This window comes from Mandrillus leucophaeus, unplaced genomic scaffold (genome assembly GCF_000951045.1).
Source record: "Mandrillus leucophaeus isolate KB7577 unplaced genomic scaffold, Mleu.le_1.0 Scaffold115, whole genome shotgun sequence".
Taxonomy (NCBI): Eukaryota; Metazoa; Chordata; class Mammalia; order Primates; family Cercopithecidae; genus Mandrillus; species Mandrillus leucophaeus.
Window position 1 is genome coordinate 6204512 of NW_012099765.1, and position 15871 is coordinate 6220382.

Consider the following 15871-nt stretch of genomic DNA (forward strand, 5'->3'; position numbering starts at 1 on the left):
AAAAAGAAAAAGGAGAAGAATTACTTCATTTAATCTTCACAACAAGACTACAAAGTGAATACCACAATTATCTCTTTCCAAGATAAGGCGTCTGAGGTCCAGAGAGGTACAGTCACTTGCCCAAGGGCACACAGTACTAAGTAGTAAATCTGGAATGAGAGGCTCCCTGAAAGCAACCCCAAATTTCTATCCTTTCTTGATGGTTTGCTACTTGAAACAATTAATATTGTAGAGTCTTGAATCCTGTTACGTCAACTCCAGAGTCTCCTTTCTCTGAGCCTTTTTATTAGACTTCTTTCTCCATCCCTAATTTTACAGATGAGCACATTTTATCGATGTGAAAATGAAGACCTATAAAGACTGTCCTATTTCCCAGGTCATATAACCAACTCCATGTGTGGTCCTGTCAAAGTGCCCTGACTTCTTTCGAATATGGTTTTTCTCATTTGAGTTGCAAAAATAAACCCATCTGCCTTGTAGCCATTAACATTGAAAGAAGAAGAGCCATCCAAAGGGTTGGGTCCTCATCGCCCTTGCCTTGGAGAAAGCTCTAAAGAGAGGGAAGGATGGTTTCCAGCAGTCCCTGAAGTGACTTTCCTCCTTTGTAGGATCCAGTTACACCCAGCAGACTTCAGTTTGAATAAACAGAACTGGATGAACACACCTAGGGAATCTTTGAGGCCAGCCTCAGTTTTTAACATCCAGCTACAGGGAGGTGAGAGAAGCTTCAGCCAGCTATTTCCTAAAAGAGAGATAAAGAAACCACCCTCCAATTATGCAGCAAATTCAGCTTCACAGTTGAATAAGGGGCATGAAATCGGATGTTTTTCAAGCTCAATATAAAGCAGTGGAAAACCTACCTCCCCTCTCCCCCATAAAGAACATCTAAACGCACGGCATTTAATTTCCGAATTGGGCAATGTTCTTTTTAAGGGAAATGTTAAGCAGGGATTAGAGACATGATGGGCTGTGTAACTCTATCCTCAGCCCTTTCATTGTTAATAGTATTTTTTTTTTGGCAGCGTCTGTGCAGAGATGTGGGAAAAACCAAAGTCTTATGTAAATGAGAATCGACACACGCTGATAAACCAAACGCCAGACCTGAGGTCTTAATTACACAGGAGTCTAGATGTCAAAATGAATGCAGCTTATTGACGTTCAGAGATTTCACTCAGCATTAAGTTGGACGACCTTCTTCCGGGACCAGAGAGCAAAGCGCTGGTTTCTCATTACCCAGGACCGTGTTCACAAATGGCAAAGAGCTGTGTTCATGCCTAGACACTTTTCTGGGGGGAATATATCCCTGAACCACAACACTTAACACTTGCTCACAATGGGACAAGCAAAACAAGATGTTTTCAGGTGTGGGCCAAACCACTGCTAATTGACCAAGGGCTCTTCTGAGCAGAGGTCCCTAACTGCACCCTCTCTCTCCACTTAGCCCCTACCTCCATCATGCCTATTCTTGTGGTCTCATTCATTGCTTCTAAGGCATTGCCATGGGCACTATCTCAACTTCAACAACAAATACTCCGGTGAGATACATAAGAGCATTAGTTGTCACTTTTTAATGTCAAGAAACAGAAGTCAATAATTACTAAGCATTTATGTTGCTGAAGATGAGAACACTTGGCAGCTTGGGCAGCTCACAAAGCAGCTCCTGGTAGACTAGGTTTACTGGCCCATAGCTTTATTCGTTAGTTGAGACTATGGCTGTTATCCTAAGCGGCACAGGCTCTGTTTTTAAAGGGAGAGAAGGCTACTTTCAGGCTTGGGCATAACCAAACAGTGCTCAGTGGGAGTCAGGTTCTTTGCCTTGAAATAGAAAAATAATACACCCTTTCCCTCCACCTCCACTAATTAAAGTGTCAGGATGGAGCCCCAACACTGACTTGACACATGACATGATGTCTCGTGTAATTGGACGTGTTTCACGCTAACATCAAAGCCTCGTCAAGGATGATGGAGCGAGATGTTTAGTGCATGCCTGTTGCAGTCTGACATATAACTCCATCCAGCTTCATTCACAGGCTCTCACTCACCAGGAGATTAACCCACTAGGCTGCCGAGTGAGAAGGGACAGAGCAGGCCCTGACGGGAGGCCTGGGATGCAGGGGAAATCAAAACAAGTCCACCTGCTTAAGGAGGACTGCTGCACTGTGACCTCGTCCTCCAGACATCTGTGGCAAGTGTTTCCACAGCCACTGATGTGGCACTGGGCCATTGACAGCTGCCTTATGATATTCTTTTTCACAATTGTGTTTACACTATTGTTTAACAACTTTGTATAATAATCTCTTTTCACTCCAAATAAACCTTAGTGCCTGGAAGGCCAAGAGTATCTTCGGTATGTGTCTATCCTAGTAAGCTTCTCGAATGATAGAGTTTTTTTGTTTTTTAAAAAAATTTCCAATCTCTCATGTGCCAATACTTTTGTATAATTAAAATGTCAGAAAAATGAACATGGACTAGAATGTTTTAGTAGTGTCAAATGACTATAAATGTGTCTAAACGTTTAATGTCAATTTCTCGTCATAGACGAGTAACACACAGTTTGCTAACTGGTATGGGTCTATGGACCTCATTTGATTATCATTAAACCAGAACAACTAGAATGCCTGGTACAATAGGGAACAAAGAATATCTTCTCAATATGGAACTGCTGATCAAATATGTGTGAGTATGAATTATAACATATATACACATATTATAATGTACATATGTAGAATACATTTCACACTAAATACTGGTATATGCACATACATTCAATCCAATTATACTTTATACCACATTATATGTGTAAATAAGAAGATGGGGTCACAAAAGGAAGACCTATACCTAGGTTTTTTAAAAAGTGCATTAGGTAACGAGTTGGCACCATGACACACTCTATGGGAAGGTACAGGTGGACGGGGAAGAATGACTGAGCAGTGCCTATCCTGTGCTCCATGCTGTAATTCTCCAAGCTTGGTGTGGGACTGGTGCTCACACCCATATTTACCCAAGAAGCAATGAAGCTCACTGAGGCTATGCAATTTGCCAAGGTCACTCTGCTATTTAGTGATGGAGATGGGATTCAGGTACAGGACTGTCTGGCTCCACAGCCTGCGTTCTGTGGCACCACATGAGTTCAGTGGTGTCACAGGGAACTATGCTTTGTTCATATTACAGAGAGTATGAAGAGAATGGATGTGTTCCTACCTCCCCCTCCAAGCAAAGACCACCATAAAATAGTCACGATGCGCTGGCCTGGGAAGGTTTTGAGTGAGAACAAGTCCAACTGATGAACTTCTAGGAAAAGTTTACTCCCTCCTAAGAAAAAAGCATGGAGAAAAGATGACCTCCTTCTTCAGCTGGAGATTGAAACATTGGGATAGGATGGCCAGGACATCCCCCAGCTATTTTAGACCCAGTTTGAGGATGGTGTTGCACACTGGGAAAGGGAGCACACCAAGATGACCACGAAGAAACAGAGGAAGTACATTACCCTAAGGGGTACAGGCTCTGCATTTAAAGAGAGAGGAGGCTACTTTCAGGCTTGGGCATAACCAAACAGTGTTCAGCGGGAGTTAAGTTCTTTTTTATTTTTCTTTTGAGATGGAGTCTCGCTGTCGCCCAGGCTGGAGTGCAGTGGCCCGGTCTCGGCTCACCGCAAGCTCCGCCTCCCAGGTTCACGCCATTCTCCTGCCTCAGCCTCCGGAGTAGCTGGGACTACAGGCATCCACCACCATGCCTGGCTAATTTTTTTGTATTTTTAGTAGAGACGAGGTTTCACTATGTTAGCGAGGATGGTCTCAATCTCCTGACCTTGTGATCCGCCTGCCTCGGCCTCCCAAAGTGCTAGGATTACAGGCGTGAGACACCGCACCCAGCCAGGAGTTAAGTTCTTTGTCTTGAAATAGAAAAACAATATACCCTTTCCCTCCACCACCGCTAATCAAAATTTTAGGATGGAGCCGCAACACTGACTTGAGACATGACATGATGCCGCGTGTAATCAGGACATCTTACAGCTGGAGCATCTCCTATCGAATGACTCCTTATTACGTGACACAGTACATTGTCTTATTAAAACAAATTCAAACAGGGATTGTTCTGTTACTTGCAGCCAAAGGCACCCTACCTAATGCAAGCTCCTCAGGGCACAATACAATACTGAACTTCACTATCCTGTTTAACAAAAGCCAATGTTTGATTCACATTGTTGAGTCAGAATTTCGAAGGACGCTATCATTTAGCGTATAGCAGCAACCATATAGCAGCAACATATATTTTTGAAATCACAATTTAAAATAAAATTTAGATGCCATGAGACCACTGAGATGAGACATAAAGAGTTTAACTTGGAAATAAAAAAGCCCTCACAACATGTAATGTAATTCCTACTGACTACATTCAGGGTTTCATTCAACTTCTGGGACAGAGTATATCAAGGCATGTGGAATCACAGCCCATCAGCTCTGTTTAGGCATTCCCCTGCTTCTTCCTGCATGTTTACACAACTTTAATACTTTTCTATATTGGCTCAATAAAGCATTTTTCTACTGAGATGGCATTGCTCGTCTGTATTTATCCCACAGTGAGGAGGCTAAGTTATCTTAACAGTCCATTTTGGTAACTGTAAAGCTGACAAAATTGTGCATAAACAGCTCAAATATTTCTCAGGAAATAAAACTGGAAAGAAGAGGCCCTTGTTTCAACCATTTAAGACAGTCTTGCATATTTAGAGATTAAGGATAAGGTGTGGGTTTCTTCTTTCAGCTAAAATCTCATCCCCACCCTGCCCTTGACAACTTAATTTCCTGTCCTCTTTGGGAGACAGACGGATGAATATTTAGAGTAGAACATGATTGTGATTAAGCTTCCAAATGTATCTTCATCTGGATTCCAGCTGGTGTGGCATCTCAATTACTCCTCCATTCCCCTATGGAACTGTCTTATTGATGTAGTAAGCTTAGCATGATGGCACTGGATTAAAAATCTCCTAGGACTCTCCAATCTTCTCACCTCAATCAATTATCCCTTAATGAAAGGAAAAAAAGGTCTTGTGCATATACACTATGACCTGTAGAATCCTACCAATAGGCATCAGGCCATTGCTGATTAGCTACCCATAAAGAGCAACAATCTTTCTTAGAGCTGGCTCATTTCTCCTACTCCCCACCTCTGCAAATGATGATCAATGCATGAATGTGAGACTGATAAACTCTGAAGAAGGCAGTGATTCATACATGTACTATCAATATAATATGAAGAGAGTTGCAAAAATGTTCAGCAGCCCACAATTTGTTTACTGGATGAACATTCCACATTTGTCACTGTTTCCATGATTCCTAGTATCATATGCCCAAACTCTGGTAGGTTTCAGAAGTACAATATCATTCAGATCAATTCTGATACCTGGAATATTCACCTAATATTTCTTCAGTAACACTTCTTTTGAGACATAGCCCCAACTACTTTACATGGCTTTGTCATTCATTTGCTCATTTATTCGACAAACATATACTGAGCACTTAGGCTGTATGCTGAGCACTGGGGGTAAAGATGTGAACAAGACACAGTCCTTGTTCTCATGGATCTCAATCTAGTAGAGGTGACAAACATTCACACAGGTCATCACAACTGAGTATGATGAGTGCCGGATGGAGCTGAGTACCAGATACTATGGGAGTACAGCAGAGTGGCATCTATCATGGATTTGGGTTGACAGGGAGACAGCAGGGAGGGCTGTTCAGAAGGCTGTTCAGAGTTTTTCCTCTTGTCTATTACATTTACAGTGTTCTCAGCACTTACACTAAAGCTTCTATAGAAGAATTAGTCCTACAGTGCCTGTCCTTCCTTCCTTCTGAAATGTAGTTATATAAGTAAATGTCAGATATTCTTCAATTCTGATAATATAATGAAATGTTGGGAAAGAAAGGCAGGCTTAAAGCTATTTTCTACTTTTTTTCTGCTACAAATACATATTACAGGAGTTCGAAGAATGGAAGCAATCTGTGTAGATTGGAGTATTTGGGAGATGCCTCAGAAAATAAACAGACTGAGTTTGCTCTCTAAGGCGAACAATGAAGTCAGTGCTTTCCACTTCTGTTAGACAGGACCCTATTTCCAGCAATCAGACGCATGAAGATAGTTCCTCTTAGGAACCCAAGTGGATAGGTATAGGGCCCCAAGATCCCTTCCTGGAAATGAATAGGAAAAAATAAGCTATTGATCTCCTCCCTCATTTAAATATTACAGTTCTAAAAAAGGCACTTCTCTGTAAGAGTGAAGTATACTTCTCCCACCTGTCTTCTTGGTTTGATGATTGCATGTATAGTGCTGTACACAGGGCATAGGCAAGGAAAATGGAAGAGGAAGAGTGGATATCGTAGAACAGTCCGGTTCATAATGGTCTGTTGGAGAATTCTCAAACTCCCCAGAATCACACTTCCAGACAGTGACAAACAGAGCTCCTCAATACCTTCATACAGAAACACTTTAATCACCCTACACATTAGGAAAAGAATCCTGAGAAACGAGAAGAGGTTGGAAAGGTATCTTGGAGTTCCAAGAACTCACGAAAAATTAATCTAACCCTCAAAGTCAGCACCAGTAAGGACTGTTCTACGTAACAAAAAGTTCTCAGCTGCATTATTTAAAACATTGCTTTGGACTGACCAAATAATTTCAAAGGCTCCACTCTTTGCATTAGATGTTATTAAAGACGGATGTGCTAAAAGGGTCCTCTCTATCAAATCCGCTGCCCATCTGCTCTCCCAGGGTTATAACTGAGATCCTTATTACAGTGAGAGCACTTTTCCTTTCAATTTAACCTAAACGTTTTTGTGAGATTTCCCTTCAAAGCCTGATGGAGAACGAGATTAGTGATATCAGCCCTGTTCTCCCAGGAGCCACTAGCTCCTTTGACTCAGAGACCTTGGAGCTCCCTTATACACCTACAGTCACATCAAAGGGGCATTTTGTTGTTTGTTTGTTACACCAGCATTTGCCAACCCGAGAATCAAGCTGTTTTTTAAGTAGAGGCAAGAGATGGGGGTGCTGGGCTTGGGATTCTGAACAGGTGTGTAACATTTTAAGAAATCCTGTTATTCAAAAATAAGCTATAAAAACAAGGAAAACTGGAAATGATCTGTCTATTTACAAAAGAGGGCTCACTATGGGCTTCCTTAAAAATCAGCTCCCTAATCTAGTTAATGTTTCATTATCCATAAAACAAACGGGTGTTTACTTGCAACATTTTTGGAATACATCAATTATTTATAGAATGAGACCTCTTTCGTACTACTACTAATGGCTTCCTTTATTGAATGCCTCCTATTTATGTGACTGTCTCTGTACTGACACTTTAAATAAGTCATCTCATTTCTTCTCAAAACAGCCCTGTAACCTACATATCAGAATCTCATTTTATACTAGAGAAAAAAATGACTTGCCCGAGGTCATACAGCCAGCGCAGAGCTGGGATTCAAAGGCAAAGTCAGTTTTGCTTTGCACTTCACCGTTTAGGTCTTGTTAGTAATGAGATTCAACGGTCATATTCCAAAGCCTCATTAATTTGGGCTGGTTGAGACACATTATAGTTTAAATTTGCTAGAAAAGTTTGAATTACAAAATATCCACAGATTACCCACAAGTACACATAATGAGTTGGTAATTTCACTGTTTGACGCAGATCCTTTAGGACTTCCTTCAATGATAAGAATAATTATAAGTCATAACCCCAGTGTATAAAGGCAATAGAAACATCCAACTAAAATGCATGAAAATACTTTGTTCCCTTAAGTTGGTTAAGGATAACATGATAACTTGCCTATCAAACTCTCTCTTGAAAACACTTTATATGAGATATGTTCAAGGGATCATGAATTTTTGAGTAGTAGGCCTTGATGTGATTACGTTCTGATTTTAATTTTTTTTAAACAAGAGCTCTTTGTATGTTTCATCAACCCCTTGGTTTAGCAAAAAAGAGAAACAAGAGATTGTGAGAGAAAGCAATGAGTTTCTCCACTCCCCGCTCCAGTTGTCTGAGCAGGAAGAGTGGCTGATTTAAGAGGGAAGAGCTATCTCTGCCTTACCAAAGGTAGGCCTTATAATTAGCAAACAGCAGTGAGAGTCATCTGAACTGGGAGCTCAAGATTGGGATGATGCAGACTCTGGTCAAGTCAACAGTAAGAATGACATAACTATGCCAGAACGTGTTAAAACCTGTTCATATCTTCCTTTCCATTCTAGGAAATATTCTGGATCCCAGATCAGAGGAACTTATTCTGATAGCAGCTTATCCTGAGTCGAGAGAAGTAGTAGACAAAGCCTAGAGTGGCCAAATCAATGCACAGAAGCAAGGACACCACCTCACACCCACCAAGATGTCTATGCTAAAAATGAAAAGGACAATAATAAGTGTCGACAAGGATGTGGACCAACTGAAACATGTACATTGCTGGTATGAATATAAATGGCGTGGCCATTGTGGAAAACAGTTTGGCAGTTCCTCAGAAAGTTAAATAGAGAATTACCATGTGACCCAGTAATCCTGCTTCTATGTATATACCCAATACAACTGAAAACATACATGCACATGGAAATTTGTATATCATTGTTCACAGCAGCATTATTCCTGATAGCCAAAAGGTGGAACATGCAATGAAGTATTATTCAGCCATAAAAAAAGAAATGAAGTATTGATACATGCTGCATCACAGATGAATCTTGAAAACATGCTAAATGATAGAAGTCAGACATAAAAGGCCACATACTGCAGGATTCCATTTTTATGAAATATCCAGAATAGGCAAATCCATAGAGACAAAAAGTAGATTAGTGTGTGCCAGGGGCTGGAGGAAGGGAGAGATGGGGAGCAATTGTTAATGGGTAGCAGATTTCTCTTTGGGTTGATGGGACGCTCTGGAAGTAGACAGTGGTGATGGTCACACAACATAGTGCATAGACCAAAAAGCACTGAATGATATAATTTAAGATGGTGAATCTTAATGTTAAATTATATCTCAGGAAAAAAGAAAGGGCCAGGGTTGCTAGAAAGAGAATGTCTCCAAACAGGGGGGCTTCCTTCTTTTAATTCAACTGGCTTGCAGACCCCCGCTCTGTTTCTGGGCCTGGAGAAGGATAGTGCTTACTGCTGCATTTTTTGATCATCAACAACAGTGTAAGCTTCCTTAGCTCCCCACTGCTCATACTTCTCACTCTGAAGCAGCAGCTTTCTGTCCATCACGGGATGAGAACTCCTCCTCCATGGTTCACAGGTTTCTCTGAGACGAGGCAGCACCAGAGATGTGGGGTCATGCTAAGGTTTCATACAAGAACTTCAAGTATTCAGCAGCAGTGGGGGATTGCACAGCTTAAAGGGTTTTAGACCATTTGTGACAGCAACAGAAGATGACAATGCATTCCTGTTGTGCCCTGCTATGCGAAGCAGACCTTAATTTGAGACAGGGATGGGGGTTGGGAAGGGTGACTCCTATAGGCTGAAGCTGCTGGTGAGATGAAAACCCTAAACGTGCAACTCGGTCACAGCTTCACTTGCTACTTCCTCACTGCCCGGCTTTCCCTCACACTTAGAAAATCCTCTGAGTTGCTGCTTCAACAGGCAGCAAAAAAGAACTTCTATTGTTACTTCAAAGACTTTCTCCAAGTGTAGTCCATGCAGAAAAAAATAAAAAGAACTGAGATGATGTAGTTTATTTCCTAGAAACACTGGTATTTCAAGACCTGGGTGTACCATCCACACTTTCCAGGGCATTGCCTGACACATTGTAGGTACTCAATAGATGATTTTTACTGAATGAAGGAATGAATGAATATGTGTATATTGAGTATTTACTATGTGCTAGGTGCTGTACTAAGTTTTTACATCATTATCACATTTTAAAGGCACAGAGGTGTACAGTGACTTGCCCAAAGTAAAACAGCTTGTAAACTGCAGACCCAGGAGCCAAACTATACCAAGCTCTTCCATCCTACAGGAAGCATTCTCTGCCTAATTAAGATGAGTTAGTGGCCTATACTCCATGTTCCTATAGCACCTAGTGGGTCCTCCTATTTTAGCATCCACTGTGTCAAACTGTTAAGTTTGTGCTCACTTTTCATTCATTTCACCCACTACATTTGGTGAGCGCTTAGACGCAGTAACTGACTGTGTTTTGTGCATTGCTGTATCCCTAGGGATACAACAGGCACAGTACTTAGTATAATATATCACTCACTACGGACATATTGAATTCATGATTGAATTTATCACTTGATGAGTGCGAGTTACACAGACTGAACAGGGAAGCCAGAGTATGAGAAGGGTTTGATAATGGGCAAAGAGGTAGGAGAGAGTGAATGGAAGGAGATCCCTTCCCTACCCCCAAAAGGTGCCTTATTTTTGTGCGTCGGTATAGGTAAAGAGGAGGTATTGCCTAGAGGGACTGTAACTGGCCAGGAATCACAAAGCAAATGAGGGGGCACCAGGGTCTGGCAGTGAAACATCTGTACAGCACATTGTGAGCGCCAGATGAAAGGCATGCATAGAAAAGCAAAGATCACAGCACTATTTTTGCAGAAATGAAACATTCCTAAACTAACACAAGAAGGGAGGTGAGACTCCAGAATCAGACACACTGCAGAAGATATAGATTCCTTTTGACACTGCTTTAAAAGCAAATCAGTAGCTAAGTAAATAAGAATAAAATGCAAGAGAGAGCAACATTCTCTTTGGATATTTAAAATGTCTCCAGATCCATAATCCTATCCCTACACTTGGAGCAGATCAGAACCGAGAGGTAAACTGCACATTTAGGAAGCCATGAAACTTCCTCTCAACACGAAAGGGTTGAGAATCACTTTCTCCTTGCTCTGCACCAAAAATACATTCCTTTTGTGTGCTGGAGACTGACTGTTCAGCAGAGAGCAACAGTGTCCCCCAGACTCCCATAAAGGGAGGCTTGCTCTTATCTCTCTATCTTCCTTCATTGCAGAGCATGTTCTTGAGAGTATTATGAGTCCCGTGTGTGTAAAATTAAAATCAAAAGTGATTTCTTCTTAGAGATAATGCTTCTCCTCCCTTTTCTGCACTCTTCCCCCGCACCCCTCTGCTCCAGAGCCCTCTCTCCACACCTGGCCCCTACTCAGCAGCTGGGAGCCTGTATCAGACTGCCAACAACACCATTTGCTTTCTATATTCTAGACTCCTGCCACAGGGTGTCTACTCTGGCCACAATAAAGACATACTAATTCTGACATTACTTTTACTGTCAAGTTCATGAATTTAAGGAGGATTCAAGTTCTATTTGTAGACTGGAGACGCAAAAACAAAACCAAAAAAACCCCAGAACAATGCATAGCTGAAAAATATGCTTCCCCACCTGGATGTCCTGCAGATGCCCCCAACTCAACAGGGCCAAAAGTGCACTCAGTGACTCCTCCCTAGCCACCTTCTCGAGCCTCCTCTGGATCCTCCTGCAACCATCCTCCTCATCCTGGTGAACAATGTCCCTCATTTACCCCACCGCTTCAGCTAAAACCCTCATATTCACTTTTCCCTTGACCTCTTCTCCCCCTTTCAAATCTGTCTCCAAGTTCTGCTGATTTTACAGCTGAAATGCCTTTTGAAGCTAACCATTGACCCCATCTCTGCTACCCGCTGTCCGAACACAGGCCCTTATTCCCATCTTTATTGGGGTCTCTGCCTTCAGTAGTCTCCAGAGGTCTTCACGGCACACTGGAGGTTCCATCAGGAGACTCCAGGTTCCATCTGAAGACCTAGATGGAACCCACCCTTCCATCTAGCCTTATGTCCATCATCTCCCATGATCATTCCTTCAGTCCAGCTGGGCTGACCAAACTCACCCGACTACACTGTCACTCTTTGAATAAGTTATGTGCTTTCATTTTGGGATCCTTCATATACAATGCTGTCTTTTTTCTTTTTTTGGCTGGGATACTTATTCCCCTCACTTCCCCAGCTGTTCTTCCCACTGTACTCTGGCAGACCAGGCTGTAGCTGTAGGTCTGTGATGGTCCTCAGCCTGTTTTCCTACAAAGATGCATCATCATGTCCTCTTCTAGGTCCCGAGCAGCTCTAGAGCAGGAACTAGGTGACAGCCATCTCTGTCTCACAGAAACTCAGCATGGTGACACAAGCATCGATTAGATGCTTGTGGAAGAACAAAAGTGGGAGGAAGGAGGGGGAAAAAAAAGAGAAAATCAAATGGAAGAAACTATGTCAGACTCTGCTCTGTCACTGCTCTCAAGATCCATTAATTGCCCCCAAACCTCAGTTTGTTTCTTCTGATGTCCCTTGACTAAAATTCAAGCTAGAAAGGAGAAACTGATGAGGCTGAAAGCATAGCCTTAGCAGCAGACAAGCAAGGTTTGAATACACACTCTCTGATGATGGGTGATCTTGGATGGCTTCTTGAACCCCTCCAAGCCTCAGATTTCCTCATCCTTATATAGAGAATCATAAGCTCATCTACATAAAGCTGTAATATCTGACCAGTGGGATGAGGTATAAAACATTTTCATAACAAACCAGGCATATCGGAAGCATTCCACAAATGCTAACTTTTGTTATTGTTTGTTATTGCCGTTTTTATGACCTTTTACTGAATAGAGTCCTCAAGCTCTAAGATAATCTCTGCCCCAGTGAAGCTGGTAATTTGGCTAGGGTGACAGATCAGGTGTGACAATAAAGAACACGGATTTCCTTAAACCAGCCACAACAGAACTCAGACATCACCGTTGGCGTAGCCATTCACACAGTAGTTACCTAGTTTGCCTTACAGACTTCTTCCAGTGTTGCTACCAAGTACTCAAAATAGCTTATCCTTTTCTAGTATAAAAAGCAACATCATACCCGAGTCCCAGTAAAGTAATACACATTAAATGCCACACAGCATTTTTGCCTCGGATAATAATAGCCATATTAAGTTGTTACAGACATTGCCTCTATCTCATCTCTGGAGGTGGTATAGGATTCTTCTAGAACGAATCACAGTCTGGGGAAGCAAACTCAGACCCCTTACGCCATTGGTTCAGCTGCTTGGAAAAATTCCCCACTTAATTAAGAGATTGTTCTTAATTAACCAATGGCGTAAGGGGTCTCCATTCAAAATATGGAGTTTCAGATTAGGCTAAGCAATGACCAGCCCAGAGCTTTGGGAGAGGCCCCTGGAAGCTGAGAGTGATGCCACAACCAGCATAGTATTGGACATTCCGGGGATGACTGAAAATCCTGGTTGACTGAATAGAGAGAAGAGTTGGGCAGTTTCTTTGAGAAAAGTCAATAGCCTGTGAGGGGGGGCCAGGGCTACGGCAGGCAGGGCCATTACCTATGTCAGTCAAGACCTATGTCACATGAGCTTTTTGGGGCACATACAAATGTGTAGAGTTGGAAAAAAATACATTGACCCCAGTGTACAAAAAATATAAAGTTAAAATTACAAGAAACAAAATAATAATTTTGTTTATTATTAAACAAATTAGGGGACTCCTCCAAAAAGAAAGAGGTCTTGGGGCTTTGACAGGTGCTAAAGTAACCAGAGGAGGTCCGCAGGAATCAACCTACATATTTTACCGGAATTCAGTGTTGCTTTGCTTAACTTTTGTTCTCTTAGGTTATGTTGTTAACGTCTCTCCTGCCCACCTTCCCCCAACACAGCAAAGCTACATAAACAAGAAAGACCAACCAGCGACAGCAGTGGAGAACTGGAAAGAATTATCTGAAATGCAGAGAGGCTGTAATTTTTCAAACAGCCAGGAGTAGAACAGCAGAAATTCTCTAGTTTCTTTCCACGACGTGCAGCCTAGGACCCTAGACTCCCTGCAGGACGCTGGGCGGCTTCTAATTGTCTGAAGATTTATTGTCGCGGTAAGGACAAGCGACATTAAGATACATAAACTGGCATTTGGGGTTGACGAATGATAGGCAACACACTTAAATTTGCTAGACAGAAACCTAAACTCTAAAGTGGGTAGAAGAGAAACAAAATACAAGCGTTCTGTAGTTCCCAGGGTGGGTTTGTGGTATTGTTTTTATTTGCTGTTGTTGGCTCTATTTTGGCCAGGAAATGCCACTATAAGCATTTAATCTTTACTAGGGAGGTGCTGGCCTTGTAAGATCAGACTTGGACACTGGTTTCTGGGTAGAGTTGAGCCATCTATTTTTTTCCTGGCTGCTTCCCCTCCTCCCCATTTCTCCTCTAAGTAAATGAGATAGCTCCAGAATGAGATAAAAGAAGAGGTGTGTAGGAAGAGGGGTGCGTTTTCTACAGTCAGCAACAGAGCAGAATAAACACAACAGCAGGCCCTCTGCTGGACCATACTGCCGGATGTGAAGGAGTCTCTCACCTTTCTGCCTACTTAGTGCCCAAACCTAATTAAAGCAGAGTCACTCCACAGTTAGGAATGCAGCACTGTATCTCCTTATGCACAAATCCCCAGCGTCTGTGAGCTCTTTCTTGAGAGTGAACCTTGAGTTTTATTTGCCCATTATCAGTCATCCCCATCTTATTTGTCCAAAATAAAATCTCATCTCACTTCCTCTGATGTCACTTTACCCAGTCTATCCACTCACCCATCCCATAATTATCCTATCTGACCAACTTACCCAGCACAAAGTTGGCCTCTGTTTCTTTGCCACAATTGGGTCTGTGCCCAGAAAATTGGTTCATTCATCAAATATCTATTCAGTGTCCATCGTATGCCAAGCCCTGAGCTAGGTTATTGGAATGTGGTGAGCAGCAAGACCAACACTGTGTCTGCCCTTATGAAATTTATAGTCAAATAAAATGCCAATTAATGTTAGGATTTGTTTAACCACTGCCCCTTTGAACTGGATACTGCGCAGTCTGTAATAGCACTTTTTTTTTTTTTTTTTTGGCAACCATATAACACTTCACATTGAGCTTGCTGCCAATTGTAACATGTAGATTTCCTTTCTGACGAGGAGGAATACACATGGAAAGATGCCATAGGTATCACGGCGAGATCACATTCCCCCTTTCTAGAAATTTCTGTGTACCTGGGACACAATAGGCAGAAATCTGCATTGAATGAATTTGTTGGCACTATTTCTTTTATGTTTCACATTTAGATTCAGCAGCATTCCAGCGCTCTGCTGTCTTATGGACCCTGGTTGGTTATCTGACATAACTTCTCTCTTACTGGCTTTTGTTTTATCTGAAAATGTCACTAGCAAACCATCAAGATCTGCATCTAAATCACTGCAAAAAGGAGATGAAAAATTGAAGGTTGGCTGTACCAGGAAGTTCATATCAACTTCTAAACTTGTTGTCAGAAGCAATAAAAGTAGACTTTGTGGGTCCTTCAGAACCGGAAAGGAAAAGGAAATCAAACATTCAAGGGATCAATTTAGATTTACGAAAAAAAAGAAAGGAAGGAAAGTGAAAGCCAACCAAATTAACTCTAGTTTGGTTCAAAAATACATTGCCATTTTAAAACATTTCTAGCCTTCTTTTTTTCCCCTCTACAAGATACTGTAAGGCTGTATATAAAAGAGTAAATCAGAGCTGTGGGTGCTGAATCTCGATTCTCATATTTAACTTTCCTCCTGCCCAGGAGTGACTCCAAGAAGGAAATGAATTCTCAGTGGGAGACCCTGTAGTTGATTAGCTTTTACCTTCCAGAGGAGATGTCAATCATGTTAATTGAAATCAATAGACAGCTGTTCAGGGGCCCAGGATAATTAAGCAAGTCATAAAGGGTAGAATTAGAGTTCCCTTTAAAAATTAAAAGGGATCCCACTGTTTGCTAACATTTTAAGCCACTTTGGCTACCTAAGACCTATTCTGATTTAAACTCACCGATCACAGAGCAGCCAACTTTTGTATGGGCAAAGAGTTAT

General features: G+C 41.8%; 1 protein-coding gene and 1 long non-coding RNA gene across 2 annotated transcripts in view; one reads left to right on the plus strand and one right to left on the minus strand.

Moving 5' to 3' along the window:
• LOC105552296 overlaps positions 1 to 2330 on the plus strand; it is an 8101-nt gene extending 5771 nt beyond the window's left edge. Inside the window, exons 2-3 of the long non-coding RNA XR_001007987.1 lie at positions 481 to 715; positions 2031 to 2330. This is a non-coding gene — a long non-coding RNA (uncharacterized LOC105552296). The remainder of the gene's footprint in view (positions 1 to 480; positions 716 to 2030) is intronic.
• SLIT3 (slit homolog 3 (Drosophila)) overlaps positions 1 to 15871 on the minus strand; it is a gene marked incomplete at its 5' end in the record, with an annotated part of 547731 nt that overhangs the window by 385468 nt on the left and 146392 nt on the right. The window lies entirely within an intron of this gene.